The sequence below is a fragment of the Chrysemys picta genome, unplaced genomic scaffold (assembly GCF_011386835.1).
Source record: "Chrysemys picta bellii isolate R12L10 unplaced genomic scaffold, ASM1138683v2 scaf220, whole genome shotgun sequence".
NCBI lineage: Eukaryota > Metazoa > Chordata > Testudines > Emydidae > Chrysemys > Chrysemys picta.
Window position 1 is genome coordinate 86128 of NW_027052927.1, and position 7702 is coordinate 93829.

A 7702-nucleotide genomic window follows, 5' to 3' on the forward strand; every position below is an offset into this window, starting at 1 on the left:
GCTTTGTTGGAGAACTGTGTAATGAATTGTGTTAGTCAAATATGTACTAAGTAATGTTAGAGAAATTATTATATATAAGACTATAAGAAAATAGGAAGGAATTTTTGCTTTTTGTATGTATTTCTGCTGCTTTAGATCATCAGATTTTGCTGAAACAGTCTGTAAATCAGAAAACTGTGTGTCTCAGAAATAAAGTTCTTGACCAAGGAGAGAGCAGAGTAGAGAAGAGAGCTGTTAGCTTTCAGTAAGTCAGGTACAATCCCTCATCCTCCACCCGTCCAACAAGTAAAAACTCAAGACCACAAAAACAGATGAGTAAAAAGAATAAAAATTGCTGTAATGTAAGTACAACTGCATGGAGCCAGTGAGCATGACAGCAAGGAATAGATTCATTGGGAACTACATAGATATAAGTAAGTTTTAGCAGAATAAGCAAAAAATGTATTAATTTGGGTTAGTTATTGTGATTTATGCAGGAGAATCTTTTAATTAGGGGGTTAGAGTGGAATATATACGGATAAAGACACAGATGAGGTAGCTTGCTATACTGAGTCTGTGCAAAGTTACAGAACAGAGGATTAAAAAAATAGATGATTGACATAATAGTGGAGAAGATACAGAGGAAAAATAGCCAAGCATAGCAGAGATTTGAAAAGAGTCACCCTGTCCCCAAGAAAGATAACTTGAGCATTTCCTTTTCTTGTCTTATCTTTTTTTGCATGTTTATGTAATTCATAGGTGATAATAGCATTGTCTGAAAACATATATAATAAAGGCTAAAATAAATTGTTTCAGCCTAAATTGAAGTGGATTTGGTTCTCACCCAACAGGTTGACATTGGCATTTAAAATGGAACTAAAAATGCCTGTTTCACAGTATAATAAATTAAGCAACTTTCCAAGTTTAGCAGAGTTACACTTTAGATGACATTAATTTTCGGCATAAAATAGTTTCTTACTTTGCCAAAGAAAACAATTTAAAAAAAATCACAATATTAATAAAATTCACCACTTGTTCTCTCACCTTTTTCTTGGCTTTGAATATTCCACTGACAGACCACCCCAGACTCTTCATATATTCCATATTTAATAATATAATTTGTAATTCAATCAGATTTCCAACTCATTTAAAGAAGCTAGACTGTAATAAGAAAAGCTCTTAACAGTCACACCTAGAGGTTATGGTGACAGAGCTATGCCAGTAACTCAGGTGATTTATAAGTAGCATCATTGTGACATCAGAAGTAGCAACCAATCAATCTTTCCTCTGCAATTTGCTCAGTAACTCAGGTGATTCATAAGTAGCATCATTGTGACATCAGAAGTAGCAACCAATCAATCTTTCCTCGCAATTTGCTATCAGTCACTGAAGTGGAGAGGGCCTAGTCACAGCTCAAAAGTTCTCATTGTTAAATTACTTGAACATCTGTATACAAACATGGTAATAACACTGGATTGGCTCAATGTCCCTGGCCTCAACCTACTCCCAGCCAAGACCGTCTCTCGATGGGCTCCTCACAGAGGTAGCAAAGAACAGCCCTTACTGTACCTCTCCAGAGGGAAATTCTTAACCCCCATTCATCTGATGGTATAATCTTCAGCATCCTGTAGATAGGGTGTAACATTCTTAAGTAGGCAGCAGAATCTGCATGCATCCATTAAAACCCTGACAGCAAAGGGTAGGTGACAACCATCACATCTACAGAAGACACATGTGGAGGTCCCTTTCTCCACGGCAACATAACTTCTTTCATCTAAGTGTGTATGGAGGGGCACAAAGGGGATGGGAAAAGAGTTAAGCTAAAGATAAATATGAAGAATCATGGAATCCATAACTTGCATGAGCTACAATGTTCTACCAAATGCACAGGAAAATTGTGGAGCTGCAGCAATTGGCAGAGGCCAAAACATTCAGCTGGACTTCCCCATGTTCTCAGGAATTCCTGTAGCCCCTCAGAGTTTCTCCACTAATCTCAACTCAGAGTGCCTGCAAAGTTCAGAAGCTCCACCAGAACCTGCAGTCCTCCTGGTAACAACAGAACCTGAGGAATACAGACTGGTTAACCCCTATCGTACTTCTAAGCACTACAATCTTCCCTGTTACTTAGCTCCCCCATTGTTCTCTGCATAACACCGGGGACTCTCTGCCAGCTTTCTTTCTTTGCATGGAAAAGATTTCAAAATGTCTTAAAAAAATAATCAAGAAAATCCCCAGGCAGAAACCAAATCAAACAAATCATTAAAATCTGTGAGTAAAATTGACAGTACGTGTAAGTGTTTTTTTTAATTCATAATAATGCTGCAGTTATTAAAAACAAACAAAATCAAGCATTAGAAACCAAGGTAATTCAGAGTTAAGATCAAAATAAAAGACAGCCTAACATTTGAAAGTAGGCAAGTCCCTCTGCTCCTAAAGCAGGGGTGGGCAAATTTTTTGGCCCGAGGGCCACATCGGGGTGCAAAACTGTATGGAGGGCCGGGTAGGGAAGACTGTGCCTCCCCAAACAGCCTAGCTGCTTTACGTATTTCCACAACAGAAATATATCAGCCATGATTCCTAAGCTCTGTAGAATAAATGCTGAATGAAGCAGGAGAATCCATATTAACCACTTATTAAACAGGCCCTCACACAGTCATCTATGCACCTAACTGGATGAAGATCTAAAAGATGTAAGTCTGTGACAACTGTCAGTAGGAACACAGGATGTGTCCTAAAGACGCTTTGTCCAGACATAAGATAACATAAGTTGGGCTTTGAGCAGGGAGTTGGACTAGATGACCACCTGAGGTCCCTTCCAACCCTGATATTCTATGATTATATGACCCAGGGCCTGAAGCTAGTCTCATTGCTTTACCCATTAAGTACATCTGGAGCAGGGCTTCTCTAGATTTGCAGGTCCTGCAAGTGAAGGACTTGCAAATAGCACATTTTCCAGAGATATTCCCCCAGACAAAATAAATATTTTAAATGCCAAACATTAAAGGGTATAGTGCCCTTGTTTGATGGGCAGTATGTAAATCCAGGGGACTTAGAAGAAGCCATCCTGGCACCAGAAAGAAATAGCTATTCTGGTTAAAAAACCAAAATGCCAATGGGCAACAACTAACTATCCCTATCTATACGATGCACAAATTTGAAAAGAGCCAGTTATTTTGTTAGCACTGCTCACTGCCCATGTTCTTCTCGAAGCCAGGAGGCATGAGAGGAACTGAGTGGTGGCTGGCCTGCTCCACCCTTTTATGCACTCGGTGCAGGACATGAGGCTGCTCAAGGTGCATGAGACTCTGAACATGGGTGAGTGGGGTACATTGCACACCGTCTGCAAACTGTGCATTTGGATAACCACTCGAAGGGGAAAAAGTTACAAAGAGATAGCAGTGGTCTGTTCACTAAACCGATAATACACTGGCTTTTACAAATTGTCCTAGAGCCAGTACAAAAAGCCCTTGATCAAAACACCAGTTCAGTATGGAGACCTAATCTTGCAAACTCTGATGTGAAGGACTTGTAAACAGCACATTTTCCAGGAAGAAAGATTAGAGGCTAGAGTCACTGACGAGGCAGAGTTGAGGTGGTTTGAGAGCCTTAATGATACATTTCCAAATTTTTAAATGTTGGGTTGCAATTTCCGTTAAAAATACAGGAAATTCAAAGTTAATACTTGTTAGTTTTAATTACTACAAATTTATTGTAAGGGACTCTCATTCTTAACTCGAGTTTACCCAAGTATTTAGCCTGCGATAGTTTAGAATCCAAATAACTTTCCTGTGAATTTATGGTAGTTTAGGCTGAAAATGTTAAACTATATGACAGTGTCCCTTTAAGGTCACAATTGGCCACCAGGTGTCATTCTTGCTCTATGTAATATTATTGGTAGGGACTACAGTCCATTTTGGTCAATTTTACCGTCATAGGTAAAACCATAAATTTAAAAACCATAAATTTCATGATTTCAGCTATTTAAATCTGAAATGTCATGGTGTTGTAATTGTAGGGGTCCTGATCCAAAAAGGTGGTGTGTGTGTGTGTGTGGGCGGGGGGGGGGGATCACAATATTATTGTGGGATGGGGTGTTTGCGGTGCTGCTACTCTTACCACTGTACTGCTGCTGGTGGCGGCGCCGCCTTCAAGCTGGGAGGCCGGAGAGTGGTAGCTGCTCGCTGAGAGCCCAGCTCTGAAAGCAGAGCTACTGTCAGCAGCAGCACAGAAGTAAGGATGGCATGGTATGGTATTGTCACCCTCACTTCTGCGCTGTTGCAGGTGGGGCACTGCCTTCAGAACTGGCTGCCTGGCCAACAGGCACTGCTCTCCGGCTGCCCAGCTCTGAAGGCAGCACAGAAATAAGGACCCTCAATTTGAGGAACACTGGTCTCCCCCATGAATCTGTATAGAATAGGGTAAAAGTACACAAATGACCAGATTTCATGGTCCGTGATGCGTTTTTCATGGCTGTGAATTTGGTAGGGCCCTACTGGAGAAGATGTTCCAGATCTTCAGTGAATCATGCCCGAAGGCATGAGGCTGCAAGATGCTAAGTACCTGCTAAGAAGTGCTTGGACCCTTGCAGAAAATGGCAAGCTAATTAAGAACTTAAGGTTGTCCAACATAATGCATACTTTCAATTCATTATGCTCAGGATGTTCTAAGAAACATTATTCAAGTATCTTGAATCTTGTAAATATGACTGAATGTTTGACACACACTACTGCTAACAATCATTATAAAAGCAGCCAGAAGAGGCCTGGTGCAACATGGTACAGTGCCTGGGCAGTACCTTGATCATGTTGTGCTGTCATTCTATTCAATTCATCTCTAATTTTGTGCAAAGCAGAATCTTTTTTCTGTGAATTCCAATTTTGTTTTCTCCGGCTGGAGTTGAATTTCTTGAAGTTTGTTCATATGGAATTTCTTTTCTTTTTCTTGATCTTGTAGCAGATATTCCAGTTCTTGAACTTTAAAGTTTAATTCTTAATTTAAAAGAAAAAGGATTAATATGATGCCTTCTACTTAAAAAGGTATTTACTGTATTAGTACTTTAAAGCAGCCTACACATTCTAATTAGACATATTCTATGCACTTGATAAGATGCAAATAAAAAAATAACTACTTAAAAACTGCTTATCAGGTTAAATATGTAGCAATATAAAAATTTTTAAGACTCTATTATCAAATTAGGAAAATTGAAAGGCCTTTAAAAGTCTAGTTGGCACAATTTAGGTTTATTTTTTGAGCTTGGATAGTGACTGTAGATCAGTTTCACTTTGTTTTTTACTAGCTTCATTTTCTGCTTCTTATGCATTGGCACAACATCGCAGTGTTTAGGCCACAAATTTTGCAGAGGCTCTTTGTCAGGGGTTCTCAAACTGGGGGTCGGGACCCCTCAGGGGGTCTTGAGGCTATTATGTGGTGGGTCACAAACTGTCAGCCTCCAGCGCAAACCCTGCTTTGCCTCCAGCATTTATAATAGTGTTAAATATATTAAAAAGTGTTTTTAATTTATACGGGGGGGGGGGCGTGGGTGGAACTCTCAGAGGCTTGCTATGTGAAAGGGGTCACCAGTACAAAAGTTTGAGAATCATTGCTCTTTGTTTATAAGAACTACCTCCACTGGAATTTTCTAAAACGTTATTGAAACATTTCTATTTGGTCTTAAGTTTTGAAAAAGCTGCTTCTTAAGAAAAACTATTACAAACCTGTGTTTTGGGCCAAATTTAACCAAATGGTGTTCATTTAACTTATTCAATGCATGTCTCCCTTTTTGGAAGGGGCTTTAGTAAATATAATATAGGCTCTTTTTTTCACATCACTAAAACACTGCGTATCTAAAAATCAAAACTGCTTTTGTCATGATACACATGTGTGTTTGGGGAGGCTCAGAATCTATAGTTTCTTTTCCACAGACTTCAATGAAATTTTGCACATGAAGAACAGTAATCATCAATTTCAGATTATTAGCATGTGAAATAAATGATCTGATCATTCTTTTATGAAGACCTATTCCACTGGTACTCTATCTGCAAACAAACAGATGGCAGCCAACAGCAGTTGAGAATTTTCCTTTTTTCGGTCATTGACCCTTCACCCTGCCCCATCCCCTTCCTCCTCCCCCACCCAACACCCCCCCCAATCAAACAAAAAAAAAAAAACAACCTTCAGGCTTCCAAAGCTGAAACTTCATCTTAGGTTTGCAATTAACTTTACGATGTGACCGTGCATATAAACTAAGCCTTGAATGAAAACTCTTCCCATTTAAACTAACGGTAAGCAAAGGGTGAGTGTTTGAATTGAGACGACTATCCTGCAGAACAGCATTACCATTTAAAAAATTATCTTTTCCGAAGACCATTTGCCAACGATTTTGGCTTAATTGGATTAAAGTAGAAATCTAAGAAAGGAGACCCATCCAGTCACTGAAAAAAAAAATGTAGGATACAGACACTGTCCCAACAATGTAACAAAATTTACTGACAGGAAATCTGAAGACCAAAGACAGATGGCAGAGCAGAAGACATGAAATGGCCTTAAGTCACCGGTCACCTTATCTGCTGAAGATAAGGTTCATCCTATAGTGTTTATTAAATGTTTACAAAGACTTCCAAGGGAATATTCTGCACAGCTGCACTGACACTATGGCTACACTACAGCTTAAGTCGACATAAGTTGTGTTGCTCAGTCGTGTGAATTAGTCACCCACCTGAGCAACATAACTTACACAGAGTTAAGCGTCAGTGTGGACAGCACTGTGTCGGCAGGAGACATAGCTACCACCGCTTGCGGGGCCCGGAGTAATTAAGCCAGTGGGAGATCTCTATCCCATCGGCTTAGAGTGGCTACACTAGAGAGCTTAAGCTTAAGCTCTCTAGGGTAGCCGCAGGGGGGATCGTGGGGGGAAAGACTTCTCAGTTGAAGAAGCTCCAGATGCTCATTCTACTATGGTTTTAGTTTAACCAGGCAAGGATCCCCATGAAAAATGAGTTCTTGATAGAACAGATTACTCTACAGAATCTTCCAAAGAATTAAATTCAAAAACACAATAAAACAAGTCAGTTTCTTAGCTCCGTTAATTTTTTCATACTGGAAAAACTTTATAAATCAATAAAATAATTAATAAACATGTACATAGTGTTTTTTACCCAGAGATCTCAAAACATCTTACAAATTGAGTAGGTATTTTACCCCTATTTTATATATAAAACAGTCTTCGGTGAAGTCCTTAAACACTTGCATCTGAAGAAGTGAGGTTCTTACCCACGAAAGCTTATGCTCCCTATACTTCTGTTAGTCTTAAAGGTGCCACAGGACCCTCTGTTTCCTTAAACACAGAGGGTTTTAATTATCTTTAAAAAAATAAGATGTTCTTATTTACAAAATAGATTTAAAGTCAACTACACTTGCAAGATACCTTGGTTCTGTGTTTTTAATTGCTCGATGACAGAAGAATTATTGCAATTGTCAAAGAAACTGTTGTTGAAATCTGTCTTCTTTGATCTTAAGCCACGGTGGCTAGGAGTTGCCTCTTGTTCCCATGGAGAATGGGAAAAGTAAAACTTCTCTTTAAAGGGGTTTCTTGACTGCTGGATGAAGGACAGCTTGGTGTCTTTTCTTGTTGCCACGAGAACACCGATGAAGAAGCCTGATGCCGAGCAATCTCTCTGTGACTCTTAGTACTTTGAGGATGAGAATGATTTATTTTCTATTTAAA